The 20,000-nt window shown below is 35.6% G+C and overlaps 1 protein-coding gene across 3 annotated transcripts in view; it reads right to left on the bottom strand.

The window, feature by feature from the left end:
* Positions 1–20,000, bottom strand: part of LOC135225848 (Kv channel-interacting protein 4-like) — a 790,651-nt gene that overhangs the window by 172,481 nt on the left and 598,170 nt on the right. The gene's annotated exons all lie outside the window — the stretch shown is intronic.

A 20,000-nucleotide genomic window follows, 5' to 3' on the forward strand; every position in this document is an offset into this window, starting at 1 on the left:
CGAGCAAGCGAAAAATAGAGCCTATCAATTCCGCGTACCGACTGCCAAAAAGCAAACGGGTACATAACTTAGTCATCTGGAAATCTGAAAATAATTTCGTTTGGCTTTCATTAGCAAAGCTCACCGTTATCTGGACACAATTTCTTAGTGACTCTTTGTGTTTTGATGAAGGAGAGAAAGAAAAAAGAAGGAAGAGAAAGAATCCAACGCGAGTATCAAACCTGGGCAGAGAGAGAGAGAGAGAGAGAGAGAGAGAGAGAGAGAGAGAGAGAGAGAGAGGGGGGGGATGGTCTCCAAATTCAAGCGAAAGATGGATAGTGACTACGTTGTTTTAGATTTTCAAAATCACGCAAATGCTGGGCACGACAGATTGTTTTGTCACCAAAATTCACAATAAATCTTCAATGTTATTAATGAGCTTCGATTAACTGATTATTGGCGGCAAAATTAAACAAGTATAATAATGCGCCAAAGTTTCTTCGGCGCAATCGAGTTTTGTGTACAGCGTATACTAATGGCCACCGAAAACAGATTTATCTTTCGGTTGTCTCGGTATAATGCTGTATGAGCAGCGGCACCTATGTAGTTGCCAGATCCACGATTACGAGAAACTTTAAACTTAGATAAAATGAAAAAACTACTGAGGCTAGAGGGCTGCAATTTGGTATGGTTGTTGATTGGAGGGTGGATAATCAACATACCAATTTTCAGCCTCTAGCCTCAATATATTTAAAGATCTGAGGGCTGACAGACAAAAATGCGGATGGGCAGACAAATAGGCATCTCAATAGTTTTCTTTTACAGATAACTAAACCAACAATCAATTCGTTTTTGTGTTAATTACTGATCAGTTTACTAGTCTAGGCAAGAGACTTCTATCCAGTATAACAGAAATTAATATCGACTATAATATCATTTCCACTTTGGTTTTACATACACAAAAAGTCTAGTAAAGAGAACCCACGCAACACAACCCAATGCAATGATAATAAATCATAAGAATGATGTTGCAAGAACTTCTTCTACACTTACGATTAATGTAGTTCATTATTTCGATTCATTTTCTCCATGGAATATTTCTTATCTCCTCATACGTTAATGGTTTTATACATTCTTTTGGACGTTTCAATAAACAGACAATAATTATCCTCAATAAAATATTTATTCAATTTTAAGTTACATGAAATAATATCGTAATAACAATTATCATTTATAACTGCAAAGAAAAAGCAAATAAATAAAAACCAGCTGCAAAGGAAAAAGACCCTGCAAAAAAAGGGGGTGGGGGGATGGTTAAGATCCTCCTCATCAAAGGAGCAGTTTAATAATTTGGGCTGAATACTTGGATCTATAGAAATAAAAACCCCAAACCCCGCAACCTCCATCGCCCCCCCCCCCTCTCCCCAATAATCGCAAAAATAAAATACTTGTTTCTTCGTAAAGAATTTTCCAATAACTTTGACCAAAGAATTCCGACACTGGGAAAGGTCAGAAGTCTTGGAGAAGACTTACGAATAAAGTCTGACGGTCGAGAGTTTAAAATGTTTGCGTTTTTTCCCCCACATACTAACCACCCCTTTTTTTGGGGGGGCAAAAGTGTCCAAAGTTTAATCTCCGAGTAATGTTGATGGTTATAGTAATGAATTAGTGTGACAATAGTCACACTAATTCATTACTATAACCATCAACACAACCATTTTCATTATCACAACTACTACTACTGTATTACTACTGCTACTCTCTAGTTGATATTTAAATATGAACACCAGCCTTTAACTATTTACTATTTAAAACAAGTAGAAAATGCGCCGAAGTTTCTTCGGCGCAATCGAGCTTTCCGTACAGCGTATAATCATTGCCAGACGCACGGTTATGACTAAATTTAACCTTAAATAAAAAAAAAACAATTACTGAGGCTAGAGGGCTGCAATTTGGTATGCTTGATGATTGGTGGGTGGATAATCAACATACCAATTTGCAGCCCTCTAGCCTCAGTAGTAATTTACAAGATCTGAGGACGGACAGAAAATGTGCGGACAGACAGACAAAGCCTCTCAACGGTTTTCTTTAACAGACAATTAAAAAATAAATATTTCCTCAGTGAATTTGACTCTCCTTGCCTTTTTGGAAGTTGCTGGAATGTGAACAATATATTTTGGAGGACTCTGCCACTTAAATTATCATAATTATTTTTCTTGTGATAGAGTACTTTGTCACAAAGTAAACTTCTGGAAACTATCTTAAAAAAATAAACTGTTACCTCAGGCGAAAAAGATGAAAAGAAGAGCAGGAACATAAAATGAGCATCTACCAACAATTACACATGCTTTTAATAAACAGGGCAAAGAATGAAAATGCTATTTGTTCAAATTTCTAATGAGTATGCAAAGTCTCCATGTTGAAAAATTGTTACGGTCGCCATATGCAACAGCGCATCAGCTACATCATCTCACCGTCCTATTCTCCATATTAATTTCATCTTCGAACGCTTCACTAATACGGTCAAGTTAATAAAGCATTCACAGTCTACCAAGTTTGCTTGGAGACAGGTCCTCAGAGAAGCTGACAAGTTCTCTCCATTGCCTGGGGATAATGGTGACACAGTAACCAAGTTTGAGCCTGATCCAAATATATGGAGAGTGTAAAGTCACCAGACTTCTTTCCCCAGCAATACCGGGAAGTTTCCTTCAAGCAACCTACTACGTAAAAAAAAAAACAGCTGTTGCATAGGAGACTTGGGAAAGAAACTTAAAAATAACTTCTTTCGAAAGAATATAATTCAAAAGAGTGGGGAGGTATTCTTGAATCAGCTCTTCGTTGCAACATTTTCTTGTTTTGCATTCAGAATATTGAAAAGCAGCACTCAGTATTGCATTATACACAGTTTGAAAACTATATTATACATACATGCATCACATACATACACATTACATGCATATATATATGTATACATATAATTAAAAATTTCACAGTAGATGTCGTAGTAAAGACGAAAGCGCTTGGATTTCTGACTATCATTTTTCCTGTGTATTCGCTTGTGTGTGTGATATATATATATATATATAATATATATATATATATATCTATATCTATCTATCTATATATATATATATATATATATAGATAGATATATATATATATATATAGATATATATATATGTATGTATGTATGTATATATATCTATATAATATATATATATATATAGTATATATATATAGTATATAGATATATATATCATACAATACATACATACATACATACATACACACACATATACATACAAATAAGCACATACACATACGTACACAGGCACCCATCTGTTTCCCATTACGGGTTAGCAGAAGAAGCAATTATTTTCAGATGTCATCCCGGGCTGCAACTCATCACGCATAATAAACCACAGATACTTTTTTCTTCACTGCTTCAGACCATTAGCGGCAAAGTGGGCCTTGACAGATAGAAACTAAGGAATTCCAGCTCGACACCGAACCGATGACCAAGCCAGAATCGTCTTCATAAGAACACGAGAGGTATGGGAATATGTTAAATCATTCCGTCTTTTACACGCGCTGCGGAGCTGTTGTCAAAACTTAAACAGAATCAAAGATATGTAAATAACAAATACTGTTCAACCAGATTTTTAAAAATAAATGTATCCTGTTTCGATTATGAATTTAATAATTTAGATACACAATTTCCATCTGTCGCTGCATCGTGACAATTTGCTACAGACAATAACAAAACTTAAGACCAAGATATGAACTACATCACCACCTTGCAATATATCGTTTCGCTATTTTTTCTCTTCTTCAACATCACAGGGACTTACACTTGAGCGGAAAGGTCGTCCAAAGTGGACAAAAAAAAAAAAGAAAAAAAAAAAGGCTCAGGAAAGTTGCCGTACCTACTTGAGAAATCTTTCAAACTTTGTAAATAATGGCTGGGCCGGAGAGGAATGTCGCAAAATTCAGTCGATTTCGTCATGTCAGGTTTTAAATAAAACTGCTAATATATAATATATTAAGTTAATAAATAAATATATTATATTAATATAATATAATAATATTATAATACTATTATTTATATATGATAAATATAAATACATTATTACTGATAATACTATATATAAAATACAATCTAGTATTTTGTTGTATATTAAGGCCCACATTTTTTCGTTGAATTTCCGAGTTCATTTATGCCACGGGATAAGTTACACCAAAGGAGAGTTATAAAGTTATAAGTATTAAATACTTCGTCACCAAGTAGGATTCGAACTGCATCCACCCTGTTTAGAAAACAGCTTAAGAAATCGAGAGAGGAATAACCATAAGATTTAGCATTTGGACTCTATTGTGTAGTATATTAATTAGTAATTATATTATAATATATAATTATAGTATATAAGTATGCAAATAACTTCAGTTTGGATTTAGTTATGTACACACACAACACACAAAAACAAACACCCTAGCACCACACACACAACCAGACACACCACACAACACAACACTATATAGTTTATTAATAGGTATATCTATATATTAGTATTATATAATATATATTATTATATATATTAATATATATATATACATAATAGCATAACTATATATAAAATACAATCTGGTAATTTTTATATTAAGCCAACATTTTTTCGTTGAAATTTTCCAATTTCATTACAACCACCGGGATAAGTTACACCCAAAGGTGAGTTATAAAGTTGTAAGTAGTTAAATACTTAGTTCAACATCCACCGTGATTCAATTAAATTGGAAAGGACCTTTGTAGGCTCGAATTGATTTATATAATGATCCGGTTGAATGTGATAAGTATTCATTAATATTATATATATAAATACTATATTATAATTAAATATAATATATATATATTACTATATAAACTTTATATAAATAATATTATATATAAAATAAGTATAATATTAATATATATTATTAGTTATATATATATTAATATAATTTATATATATTATATATTATTAATATTTAGTATATATATTAAATAAATATATAATATATATATAATATTATATTTATATATATATAATATATATATATATACTATAAAATCATATCAATTTCCGTTTCCGATTTTTCATATACATATTCAGAGCTCCACCAATGGTCCTTTTTGTTTCTCGATAATAAGACCTTGCCTGGACGACCTAGGCAAGTGCTATTATCGAGAAAAAATTCCCCTTCGGGTTAAGCAATTTAATGAAGAAAATTTTAATTAATTCCGAGGTTGTAGAGCGAATTAGATATTAAAGGACATTGTTACTCGTAAATATATTGTATTATATATATAATTATATATTATATATATAATAATAGTATTAATATTAATTATATATTATATGATAAATATATAGTATAATTATTATATGAAACTACATCGCATCATCGATTCCGCAGGTTTTGTCATTTGTTACATCAATCGAAATATTTCTTTATCAGGATTCCTTCTTAATATATGTGCTGTAAATCTTAACTAACTCTTTCATAGCTGATTTTTTTTATTTTTCTTTCTAATCGCCCCGTTAAAAAAAAAAATTTATGTTGGAAGTAGAAATGATAATTTGTCTTCCTGCCTGGCTGCCTTTTCCACTTCCGCTTTCTCTCGTATTATGAATCAACTGACCACACACACACACAAAATAATAAACAAGTAAACAGGGGTAGCTTCCAGTCCCAACTCAATGAAAATAAAACCTTCATAAGAGCCCAATTAAACCGAACCGTCAGAAGGCGAGAGAGTAGAGAGAGAGAGAGAGAGCGAGAGAGAGGAGAGAGGAGAGGTAGTTTCTCGTTCAAAATTAAAGGCAAATTTGTAATTTTTTTATTTTTTATTCTTTTTAGTCCCTTCCGCTCTCCTACAATATGAAATAACCGATGACGTCACGCGCCAATAATGTTTGGGAACGGAGTCATATCACAGGGCCGGCAGTGTAGCAAATTGAATCGACGATGGAGGGTCCGACGGAAATTCTGAGTCTAAGATTAACTTTTGGGAAGAGTGAAGAATAAGTCTTTAGATTACTTTGTTCCCGAAAATGAGCTGAAAAATTATTGTATATAGATTAACGTTGCTTGGAAAGGACGATGAGAACATCTAAACGTTTGAGGAATTACCTTTCGACCGTCCAAAAGGTGATGTTAGACATGGATTTTTCTTCTTGCTCTTTCAAACATGACCTTAGTATTTTCTTAACTTTTCAACAGATCTAACAAAATATTTCTACAATTCTTTAAATGTTTATTTTTTACCTGGATTTTTCCACTCATCCAAATTTAATTATGCAGGTATTTTGTTCCAAAAGAATCTTAAAAATTGTAGATTCGTTTTAGGAAAAAAACCCTGCATAATTAAATTTGGAAGAGCGGAAAAACCCAGATCAAAAATAAATATTTAGATACATTTAGAGTTGAAAGAAGAAAAACCTTATCTAAGGCCAAATTTGGAAGAAAGAAGAAGAAGAAGAAGAAGAAGAAGAAGAAGAAGAAGAAGAAGAAGAATCCAAGTCTAACATCACTTTCTGGAATAGCTTAAGAGAATTCCTAAGATTTACTTTAAAGGAATGAAACCGAATATAACATTCAATTCCAACGAGGTAGATTTAGTTCTGCAATTATTTCTGAAAATCAAAGCTTGCAAGACTTCTATTTTGACTTCTTGGAAAAGGTAATTATTCTTTTTTTTTTATTTCAGGATAATAAAATGTTTCGGAAGAATTAAAAATGAACGTTAGCATAATATCCAGAAATGGAGAATTCTAGATTTGGTTTCTAAAAGTGAAAAGAATCGGAGATTTAACTTTCGAGAATATGAAAAATACGCAGGATTATTTTGAAAACGTGGAGATTAACTTGGAAGAGCACAGGGATTAGAATTATGTTTTCCATAAAAGATATATAGAAGTGAAGAGATTACCGAATAATTCTGAAAGAACAATAGAAATAATCTTATTTCAATTTCGAAAGGGTGAGGAATGATTACCCTGGGATGCATTTTGCAAATGAATCATGAAGAAACTTCACAATACAACCCCACATTAACATCTATGCATACGAATAAGTATACAACCCATACTGACAAGCACCTACTATAATAGTTCTTCCTCGCTGCTGTTTTGCATAAAAATGAAGGGAACTCCCCAAGACATCACTTTGTGAGACGCGCGTACGTCAATTTCCCTAATGATGAAAAAAAAAATTCTTAAAAAAATAAAATTGTTGACGACAGTGAGCTCTATCTCTCATGGCGACGCTGCGCAAACAAGATTCGTTAAATAGGAAGGAAAATGTGATGTGCAAATAGAGGAGTAAAATAAAAACACGGGAGTGGAATGAAAACACTCCAATGTACATTTACAGTAGTTGTTTACTATGTCCAAATTGCAGGTGTATGTGATGGAAGGTTGGAAACTCATCACCATAATGCTCCAGAGAAGTGGAGTAACGGACTTCAGGTATTTTGTAAAATGCACACGAACTAAATATACTGCAATGTTGCATTCAGATTTAAAACCCAAAAATAAACTCAAACTCATTCAAGTCAAATATATCTTAGACCACTGAGCTGATGAACAGCTCTCCTAGGGCTGCCCCGAAGGATTAGATTTTCATTTACGTGGCTAGGAACCCATCGGTTACTTGGCGACAGGACCTACCTACAGCTTGTTGTGGGATCCGAACCACATTATATCAAGAAATGAAGTTCTAATCACCAGAAATACCATCCTCTGATCCCACGGTGGCGGCAGCTGAAAGCGAACTCTGGCTACCAGATCGGTAGGCGAGTGTGTAACCAACTCGTCCAGCAAGGAACTTCGAACTCATTCAGACGTAACAGGTATAATGTTAAGAGAATTAAAGTGAGGAACTGGTCTTGCTGGTTTATAAGCTCAAGACGGATTCAAGCCCAGATGGATAAAGTAGCTTAGGAGTAGGGAATCACCCTTGCCTTTCAATAAAACTTAAAAAGATTTTACTGAAGTCTTATAATACAAAATATGAAAAATTTTCTACCAAATTATAATTACGACAAAACAAGCAAAACAGGGCGGGAACCGGCTCCAGCTTACTTGGCACAGGTGCTAAAATTTAAGGTCAAATAGCACGTTGTTTCACCAACGAAAATTAAAATAAATACACATAATTTATTTTTCACATTTTCAATCTAGTAAATAAATCGCAAATATCCTATCCGAAAATTCCTGTATCTTTAACTCAACGTGAAACGCCTTTTCCAGAACTTTTTCGACTCTTCCATAGACATTTCCTAACAACAACAAGAACCAGAACAACAACAACAAAGTAGTTTGTAGGGTTACTCCCCGAGTAAGGGAAAACGATGTTAATACGATGATAATAAGACATATGATAAATGAATGTCCTCTACCAGTCGTCTCAGATTCGCGAATTTCTCAGCATCTGAGTAAAAATCAGGCCAAAACCACCGAGTCTGTTCGTCCCACGACATTATTAGCTTCAAAGACTGACTGACGCAAAGCCTTGGCCATAAGCTTCTGTTCTTTCACGGATTTGCATGACAAATTCTCTTGATTAAATTGTGGACGCGTGCTTCTACACTAAGAGCAAAGGCAGTCGATTGTTTTTTAATTTTGAAATGTATGTATGTATATGCTTCTACACTAAGAGCAAATGCAGTCGATTGTTTTCAATTTTGAAACGTATGTATGTATATAACTAAAAAAAAGTTCTTATCACGTATTTTTGTAAGGCTATGAATTGAAATGATTTGATGTATGTATGTATGTATGTATGTATGTATGTATGTATGTATGTATGTATGTATGTATGTATGTATATAAAAAAATTCTACGCTAAGAGCAAAGGCAATCGATTGTTTTTAATTTTGAAATGTACGTATGAATAAAACTAAAAAAAAGTTGGTATTACGTATGTAGCTTATGTATGGATGTATGTATGTGTGCAAGTATATAAAATATACAAATATAAAATATATATAAAAATATATAAAATAAGATAATGATGATCTAGGAAAACAATGTTTATCAGGAAGGTGATGACTTTCAAAGGATACTTATATTCTGCCTCAATATTCCCGTTTCACATGTTCTGTAATTGAAAAAAAAAAGAGAGCTCGGAATTAAAGAAGGCTGTCAGTAATATGCATAATGGATGATTATTATACATCAGGGAACACCCCAACACTATTAGGGATAGCCAACAATTTATAAATTTATACATCATCATCGTTATCGAGACGACGCAAATCATCGGGGAGAGAGAGAGAGAGAGAGAGAGAGAGAGAGAGAGAGAGAGAGAGAGAGAATCGTCGATCCCACCGACCGAAAGAGAAAATTGAAGAAGGTACACGCTTTATACCACGTCGTCGTCATTATAAACACGACGCAAATTATCGTTATCTCCTGGGTGGGGGTTGGGGGGTTTGGGGGGAGGGTCATCGTCGATCCCACCGACCGAAAGAGAAAAATTGAAGGGCGCCTTTCTTCCCGGATCGTCCATCAGGTTTCCACCGTGACCTCACCCCCCATCCTTCACCCTGCCCCACCACCAACCAACAAAATCCACCGCAAAATTTCAAACGCCCTTTCCTCTGGCAGTTACAATTAATTACCCTGATACCGGTGTGAGTGCCATGACGTCATCAGCCTCGCCAGATTGCACCCAGTGCCCTTGTCCGTGCCAAGGACAGAAGAGCGCGCGCGCAAGCAAGCAAGCAAGCACTGGCAAACACTGTGTCTTGGAGTTTAAGTTTTTTTCATTATTATCAAACAATGGATGCAAAGCATGCAGAACGATAAAAAAAATCAGCCTCATAATATTCTAGATTAAACAGCATTATATAATGAATAATAATAATAATAATAATAATAATAATAATAATAATAATAATAATAATAATAATAATAATAATAATAATTGGCCAATATTCACATTGGGATAAATCTAAATAGTGCTGAATGTGATATTTACTAAGAACAGGATTTTGCGTTTTTAAATACATATATATATATATATATATATATATATATATATATATATATATATATATATTTAATATATTATATATATATATTTATCATTAAATCCACGGTAGAGGAGTAAGTGAAAACAGTGGGGGCTTGGAACAAGTAGTTTCGCAGTATATTCTACATTTTCAAAGTACTTGTTCCAAGTCCCTGTTTTCACTTACATATCTAACGTGGATTTAAGGATATTCTCAAGTAGGTGTACACACACACGTATATATATATATATATATATATATATATATATATATATATATATATATATATATATATACATCAATAACTTCGAAATAGGGAAAGTAATCCGTTCCTTGTATAACAGCTGCGATCTTGTGAGAGAGAGAGGACGAGAGAGAGAGAGAGAGAGAGAGAGAATCTTTTGATAAAATGGAGGAGTAACAGAATCCTGAGGGGGACACGAGGGCAAAATGTGTGGGACGACACCCCCACCCACCCCACACCCCCCAAAAAAAAGGCACCGGAGGTCACCTCACAGCAGCTTCCACACGCCCCATCCTGCCCCGATATAAAGAGGAGGCACAGGAAGGAAGGAAGGAATCGTCCGAATGCGAATTTGTCGTCTGTTGACTATAAATCGGCCAGATGGAAACCCGTTTCGGGGATTTTGAGTGGCAGGGTGATTGACGACTTTCAACCTCCATGCACATTGCCAGGGGAGAGGAAAGGGGAGGGGGAGGGAAGGGGAAGAGATGGAAGAGGGAGGGGGGAGAGGTGGGAGGGGAAGGCAGTATTAGCAGGCGTATCCATCGGCGGTCGATTTGTCTTCCTCCCAATATTTTTTTTTTTTATCTCTCGATAAAATGCCACCGTGAAAAATAGCCGACAATATATCTCACTACGTCGCGGCCCGAAACGGAAATACCTCTGAGGCTGATGTCTGTTTATGGGGAATATACAGATCCTGGATTTATATATATATATATATATATATATATATATATATATATATATATATATATATATATATATATATATATATATATATAGTATATATATATATATATATATATGTTTAATTCAATTGTATTCCACATAGGAAAACGAAAATGAAATGCTACAAGAAGAGGTCCATTGACGACGAAATTGTAAAAGGCATTTTCTAAGAAAAAGTCTTAATTTTCCTATGTGGAATACAATTGAATGCACACACACATATATATATAATATATATATATATATATATATATATATATATATATATATATATATATATATATATATATATATGAAGATATTCCTCACAAATCACGATGAACTTCATGCCCAAAAAACTTTCAAGCAATAATAGCTTCTAACGCTCGTTTCCTTTTCCCTTAAAAAAACTTAACGAAGCATCCAGTGATCTAACTGCTACTACACCGCCTAGTCTGAAAGTCCTAAATTATATGCGTTTTTCGCCTCACTCTCTCTTTCTCTGTTCTCTCCATATGACCACACCACGAAATCTCGAAACAATCTGATCCAATTTTTTCCACGTTTGCTGCCTCTTTTGTTTTCTTACCATTTCTTCGCATTTCTAACCCTACCCAATCCGCACAAACACTGAACGAGAGTTCCATTACGATCCAGGTGCTCTTCGTCGAGAGATAAAGAGAAGGGAGAAATGCAAACCCTTCAGCAAAGATTTCAAAGACAAACCAAATAATTCCGAGAGCTGCCCTGGACAAGTGAAGCCGGTGAAAGTACGACCCGACTGAAGGCGATACTTCGGTCTGCTTGCCACAAAATTTTATTCGAACTTAAAAAGAAAATTTTAAGAAATTCCAGACTAAAATAGTGACTGTTGATATAGTGAGGAAAGTCAACATGAATCTATTTGCTCGGCTGACATCGGACTCTTTTTTTTTGAGTAATCTTGGCCAAAGTTGGAGCGGTATCCTTACGGTATCGAAGTTGAAATCCAATTCATTTTGAATAATAATAATAATAATAATAATGATAATAATAATAATAATAATAACTAATAATAATAATAATAATAATAATAATAATAATATATTATTATTATTATTATTATTATTATTATTACTATTATTATTATTATTATTATTATTATTATTATTATATGTTAACGGGGTTGACGGTTTCAGTTTGTACACGTTTCAGTATGTTTTCTACTACATGTCAGCCTGGTTTCAGTTTCACTCAAAAAGGAATCACGGGTCAGACTAAAATTTGGGTTTCTTACAAGAATATATATATATATATATATATATATATATATATATATATATATATATATATATATTATATATATATATATATATATAGTGTGTACATATATATATGGGTGCGTCAGTGTAGTATGCGAGTGTGTGTACATATAAAAGTGCACGCATTTTTGTGAATGTATGCAAGTGTTTGTGTGTAAACTGTGAGAACGATCATGTCTGATAATGTCTACTTCAACGTCCATGTTTTTTGTAGATAGATGTAAAGCAATTTCCAAGACACAATAACACCTGGAGGAGCCCAAATTCGCCTAAACATTATTGACCTTTTCATCCGAATGTCCCCCCCAAGGACCGCAGACAATAGGCTGGACACGTGAAAAATGTTTGGCTCATCAACGATTCGCCCTTCCCTTTAATCCCAAGGAACGTTTATGAACGTCTGCATTGCAGGGAGGCAGTTTGATTAATGGCAAACGTGTTCTAATCACCGGCCCATCAATAAACGTCGCAACCCTTGACAACAACAGATTCCTCATGCACGCAGGAGGAGGAGGAGGCGGTGGCTTGTTGGTCACTGGAAATCTAGCCAAAACGAGCAGATCTGCCAGATATGTAAGTCAGCATGCATATATGAGATTATATATATATATATCATATATATATATATATATATATATATATATATATATATATATACATATTAATTGCACAAACACATATACATATATATGAATAGTTATCACATCACCGTGATTCATATACATTATTCAAGCTAAAAATGAGTTCACTTGTTAGCCGGATCGATAACGTCACTGACGTTCTGATTTCGCTTCTGTCCGCTGGGCGGTGGTCCGAACCCACGAGAGGACGAAATTATTATCAACTAAAAAATTCCGCTTCGGTTTACATATATGAAAATATATCAATTCCGAGGTAGAGCGAATTAGATATTGAAGGACATTTGTAGCTCGAATAACACATATATATATGTATCCAATGTTGCACGAAGGAACACGTACGTGAGAATATCCTTAAATCCAGAGCAGCAAGGTAAGTGAAAAAGGGACTTGAAACAAGCACTTTCTTTGTATATTCTACATTTTCAAGTTCATGTATATCTATGTATATTATATATGTATGAGAGAGAGAGAGAGAGAGAGAGGGAGGCTGAACATGCTTCATCTTTCATTCTCTTTACATATTTTTGTTATCTTATCGCGTGTCTTTGCCTCTTCAAAGTGCTGTGGAACCAGTGCCAAAGGATATCTAATAGCAATGTCCAGAGACGTTATACACCACTTTGCATATATGCAGTAACTACACAAATACCTCCAAACAGTGGAAATGTTTCCGTACAACATGAATACTACCCATGAATACGATGGCTATAACCAATCACTTCCAACACATCACAAAGATTAATAACTCCTATAATATCGCTATGATTAATCTCCTATGGTATCTGGCTTCCACTGATTAATTCCACGCGAGACAATGATTAATTACTTATAATTTACAACAGGGTTTAATTGCAAAACAATATGAAGACAGATAAGGCATCGACCCAACCTTTGACGATAACTGACATCTCTCATTCAAATTTTCAATACAAGCTTGTAAGCAACTAAGATAATGCAATTCAAGGCGTTATCCGATCTTCAGCTGACTCGAGATGCGTGCAGTATTTTCCCATCAGGCATAAGTTGTGAACATTATATTCCTAACCTAACCTAAATTAAAACGTGCTAAAATCTATGGTCAAATAGATCCTTGCTTCATCAACGAAAATTAAAATAAATGCGCTATATTTTATTATTAATAATTTTCCTGTACTGTTTAACATGCACATTATTTTATTACATTTTCATTCTAATAGATAAATCATAAATATCCTATCCTAAAATTGCTGTATCTTTAACTCGACGCTAAACACCTTTTTCAGATCTTTGTAGGCTCTTCCATAGACCTTTCCTACCAGCGCAACAAGAACAGCAACAGCAAGAACAACAACAACAGCAACAAGGTTGTTTGTATGCTTACTCCCCGAGTAAGTAATAATCAGGGTTTCGGGGAAAAAAAGCCTGTGGATAGACTTTCCAGTCCTAGCGTTCCAGAAATATAAATAAAAAAGGAATAAGATATAAAAAGTAACGAAATCATGTCTTCTAAACATTCCAGTTCCAGAATCCGCAGCCAAAGTTTCCCCCTTTTTTCCAGCTTTCAATCTTATCTGTAAGCTTCCAGGCGCAGTCCCCAGCCCCCTTGAGGACAGGTATCCCCAAACATCCCGCTCCTACCAAGTAAATATTCCATTATCCTAAATAAGCACGCCCGCCTGTCCATCCATCGCTTCTTCTACCACCCGCCTTCCGTCTGGAAGCAGCTACCGTACCACCAACCTCCAACACCGCCCATCATAATCAAATTCCAGACCCATGCATTCTTTCTCTTTAGGTAACACCTTTCCAGACATAAATCCATTCTCTCTCCAGAAGGAATCTTTTAATAATCAACTTCCAGGCTCATGCTTTCTTTATCTTAGGTAACACCTTTCCAGACATAAATCTAGTCTCTCCAAAAGGACGCTTTTAATAATCAACTTCCAGGCCCATGCACTCTTTCTCTTTAGGTAATACCTTTCCAGACATAAATCCATTCTCTCTCCTGAAGGACGCTTTCAATAATCAACTTCCAGACCCTGCATTCGTTCTCTTTATGTAACACCTTTTCAGACATACAGCCACTCTCTTTCCAGAAGGACTCTTTCCAGACTCCGACACACTTTTCTTCAAGATAAATCCCTTCCAGACCCTAACACACCAATTGAAATATACAGCCCTCATCTCTAGATAACTCAAATCCTGCCTACACAAAAATTTCTTTGGGATTGTTATATACTTATTTCATTTACATAACCACCTTTTCGGGCCTATATATTTCTTCCATGTAAATAGCCCCCTAGCTACTGGGAGTATAAACCCCACCATACCTCTGGGAAGCCATAATCAAGACCTATACACATTACCTCGAAATAAGCCCAATAACCCCTTCCAGACCTACTCTCTGTTTAACTTTCTTGCAGATCCGTAAAATCATCCCTCTGGTTAATGCTCCTCCATGCCCTTAAGTCATTCCCTCTACATGCACCTTCCAGACCATACCTAACCACCTTTTCTCTTACTAGCAAACTTATGTATACAGAAATTATGTATGAAAATTTGTAAAGTAACTAAGTCTACGGGCATAACCTGCCTCGTTTCACGGGCAGAACCTGCTCCATTTCAGGGAATCCCTTCTCACCCCCACCCCCTTCGTAAGGGGGGGCGGAGATAGGAGCAACCCCATTGTAAACCATGTTAGGGGTCCCAACTATAACCCTGCCAAGTTTCATGCCCATTGGATCACCCATTTGGCCGTGATTGAATGACAGACAGACGGACAGACATTATGTCCATTATAGTAAGATACGCCATATTCTGGGGCAGGTTGGAATAAAATTCCTAAATCTTTGCAAAATAGTAATGTGGGGGATCATTTTCTCAGTCTGTCTGTCTGTCTCCGATGGTAGGAGACATAAAGCACTCTCAATAAAGAGTAAAAAATGCCATCGAGGTTTCTGTAAAATGTGTAATACTCTATGAGACTCTCAGCCGCAGCCCATGAAACTTTCAGCCATAGCCTGGTGGTGGCCTGAGTTGCATTACCATGGCTAACTTTAAACCTAACATAAAATAAAAACTACTGGAGCTAGAGGGCTGCAATTTGGTATGCTTGATGATTGGAGGATGGATGATCGACTTAGCAATTTGCAGCCCTCTAGCCTCAGTAGATTTTGCTAACTTTAACCTAAGATGAAAATAAAAAAACTACTCAGGTTAGAGGGCTGCAATTTCGTATGCTTGATGATTGGAGGATGGATGATCAGCATACCAATTTGCAGTCCTCTAGCCTCAGTAGATTTTACTAACTTTAACCTAACATAAAATCAAAACTACTGAAGCTAGAGGGCTGCAATTTGATTTGCTTGATGATTGGAGGATGGATGATCAACATACCAATTTGCAGTCCTCTAGCCTCAGTAATTTGTAAGATGTGAGGGTGGACGGACGGGCAAAGCCATCTGAACAGTTTTTTTCTTTTACAGAAAACTAAAAATGAAAAAAGAAAAAAGAAATGAGAGAGAGAAAGATCTCTCTCTCTCTCTCTCTCTCTTACACACACAACCCACGCCACCACTTTCCTGACTAAAATATGCAGCTCGTGTTGACACACTTAATTGAGACGCAGCCGCACGTGCTGTAATTCGAGACATTCTGACCATATGAGAGAGAGAGAGAGAGAGAGAGAGAGAGAGAGAGAGAGAGAGAGAGAGAGAGAGCAGGCTTTTTAATTAGGACATTGAGACGGGCTGTGAGCGTTTTTGCACTGAATCCTTTAGTTTTTTTTATTCATTTATTTTCAGTTATAATAATAATGATAATAATAATAATAACAACAATAACAATAACAACAACAACAACAACAATAATAATAATAATAATAATAATAATAATAATAATAATAATAATAATAATAATAATAGAGAAACAAATCCACAGTTATGTAAATGTACACATATCTACATTTAAAAACTATAAGGATAGCTTTCGGGAATCTGTTCGGTCCCCCTTATCAATCTAATAAGGGATTTACTGTGGATTTGTTTCTCCATTTGAAGACTGGTGCTACTATGAGGATTTTTTAATAATAATAATAACATCAGGGAGGATACCTTCTCTGAGGGCAGTAGCGTTTAAAATTATAGCTGTTTCCATAGTATTCAATGTGTATTGCCTTCCCTGATCGTCTTAAGGTGCGTCCACACGGTCGAACAATGTCCGACGGGCAAGCATTGCTACCAATTAACAATTGTCTGCCGGTCTTTGACTTGTAAACGGAGTAAAAACAGTGGTATACAACCTCATCTGGTACCACTGTTTGTTGCCCGATCTACTTCCATAGTTTTAACGCTTATGACGTCATCCTACTTCGCCTATGATATGGTAACAATGTTTGCCCGTCGGACATTATTCGACCGTGTGGACGCACCTCTACAATCTTCTTTTCATCAGCGCGTAGCTGGAAAATCAGGTTTCTTAAAATCTGGTTTCTTAAGGACAGATAAAGCTCTGGTGGTGGTGATCTATGCGAGGACAAAAGTAAAGGAATTGAGATACGTGATGCACAGGTATTTATAGCAGGTGGGACGGTTACGAACTCTCATAGATGACATTTCATTTTCTTGAATATATGTATTGATGTAATACTCATTCTTTTAGATTTTTTAAATCGTAATTTTAGTTAGAAATACTTTAATTTATAATAATTTTACGTTTACATTCCTAATTGTTTTGTATTAATGTAATATTTATTTCTTGCCTTTAGCCTGAAGATGGGACTTTGTCTCGAAACGTCGCTAGCAATAAAGAATCGTGTAATGTGCCATGTCCTTCCGTATCCCCGCACCTATTTTATCGAGGATTAGCCCACCAGTGATGAAGAATATATATATATATATAGTATATATATATATATATATATATATATATATATATATATATATATATATATAATATATAATAATATATATATATATATATATATACATATATATATATATATATATATATATATATATATATATATATATATATATTCAGTTGTATTCCACATAGGAAAATGAAAATGGTATCTCAGAAATGCCCAACAGTTTCGTCCTCCAATTGACCTCTTCTTGCAGCCTTAATAAACGCTCCAAGAAGAGGTCCATTGGACGACGAAACTGTTGAGCATTTCCTGAGACATACCATTTTCATTTCCTATGTGGAATACAACTGAATATATATATATATATATATATATATATATATATATATATAGAAAAAATAATAAAAAAAAAATTCTTATTCTGTGATAAGGAAAAAATGCCGTGCGAAAAGTGTCTTCCCCTTCTACGACATCAGAAGACGCCTGTGCGTCCCTCGTATAACTCGTGTAAGAACTGGCAACACACCCCGAGGCGTCCAGCATCGTGGGCGAAACTTCACCAATAACGGACGGACGGGGAGAGGGAAGATGATGATGATGATGCTGAGAGAAACGGAAGGAAGGATGCGATGCTTTGGCGCCCCCCCTCCCCCAGGAACCTCCCATCTAGTGATATTGCGGAAACTCCAAGAGGAAGTTGTTGACCCGTCCTTTGGCATATAGGCCCCCAGGCTTGGGCTTAGATAGATAGGGGTAGGATTGCTCTGTATGGATGCAGCATATTCTTGAGAAGTGCTCCGTAGGGGGAATAGTGCCGTCAGTGGACTTCATGCGGTGCACTGTAGGCATTACTTAAGGTTCTTTGCAGCGTGCCTTCCTTAGCCCCCTAGCTGTAACCACTTTCGTTCCTTTTACTGTACCTCTTTTCATATTCTCTTTCTTCCATCTTCATTTCCACCCTCTCCTACCGCTTGATTCATAGTGCGACTGCTTTGAGGTTTTCCTCCTGTTACACCTTTCAAACCTTTTACTGTCAATTTCCATTTCAGCGCTGTATGACATCATAGGTCCCAGTGCTTGGCCTAAATTCCATATTCAACTTATTCATGAGCAGTGGTTCTTAAGCTGGGGTACCTGCCAACCCTTAAACCTCGGGGTACGAGGCATGATAGCCAGTGCAATGGTACTGCAATATATTTACCTTGATAAAGTAAAACATATATTTTTCTAATTTTTCTCTTGCCGTAATTGTCTCATTTACGTTTATAAAATTAGTACTGTAGACATCCATCATTAATGAGAAACAACATCAAAAGAGGCAATATGTGCAACCATAATTAATTTTATGAAGAACATTCGTAGTCTCCTACTAATTGACACTTTTTCTCAGCAAGGTGTGTATCACTAATCCATTTCATACGTTTGTATTGTATTTATATTGGATGGGGGTACGAGAAAATGTTCTGAGGTATCAAGGGGTATGGGCACTGCAAAAAGTTAAGAACCGCTGCCCTAGGGGAAATATTCCTCTTGGTGATAGTACCTTGTAGCAGAGTTATGGATGCTGGAAGATGTTTCTTCAGGGAATGTTATTGCTACTGTCTGTAGATTTCTAATGGCTTCTGTGAACTGGACTTGTATGGTAAATTTCATATACGGAGCTATGAAATAAGTTCTAGGCTGCCATGTGCAAAAGAACAAGTTTGTTGCCATAATACTGGATAATATTCAGGTTACATTCTGCATTTTATTTTATTTTATATTTTATTTTCAATCAGCGATCCTTCTCGCCTTGGATGAGATGGCACCAGAGTATATTTCAGAGGGCTGACGCCCTCGACGGCAAACAGCAATTCTTGGTGGTCACCCATCCAAACACTGACTAGACTCCACGACGAGTCACTTGGATGATCTTAAGGAAAGGCTTGGAAAGGAAAGATTTATTAACTAACGCGAATGACGTCGTTGGGTTGAAGGTGAAATATGCCGTTCATGTAGCAGTGGGTTCAACCAGAAAGGAAAGAAGAGTCGTATAGCATGAATATGAAATCAGCTCTTCCTCGTGATGAAGGCGATCTCTCTCTCTCTCTCTCTCTCTCTCTCTCTCTCTCTCTCTCTCTCTCTCTGTGAATGTGTTTGCGAAATCCCCTACAGCAGTTACGACACGCGGATAATGTGAATTTTTCCTCCCCCATTCCTCTCCTTTATAACCCCATTCCGTAGT

This window comes from Macrobrachium nipponense, chromosome 13, assembly GCF_015104395.2.
Source record: "Macrobrachium nipponense isolate FS-2020 chromosome 13, ASM1510439v2, whole genome shotgun sequence".
Taxonomy (NCBI): Eukaryota; Metazoa; Arthropoda; class Malacostraca; order Decapoda; family Palaemonidae; genus Macrobrachium; species Macrobrachium nipponense.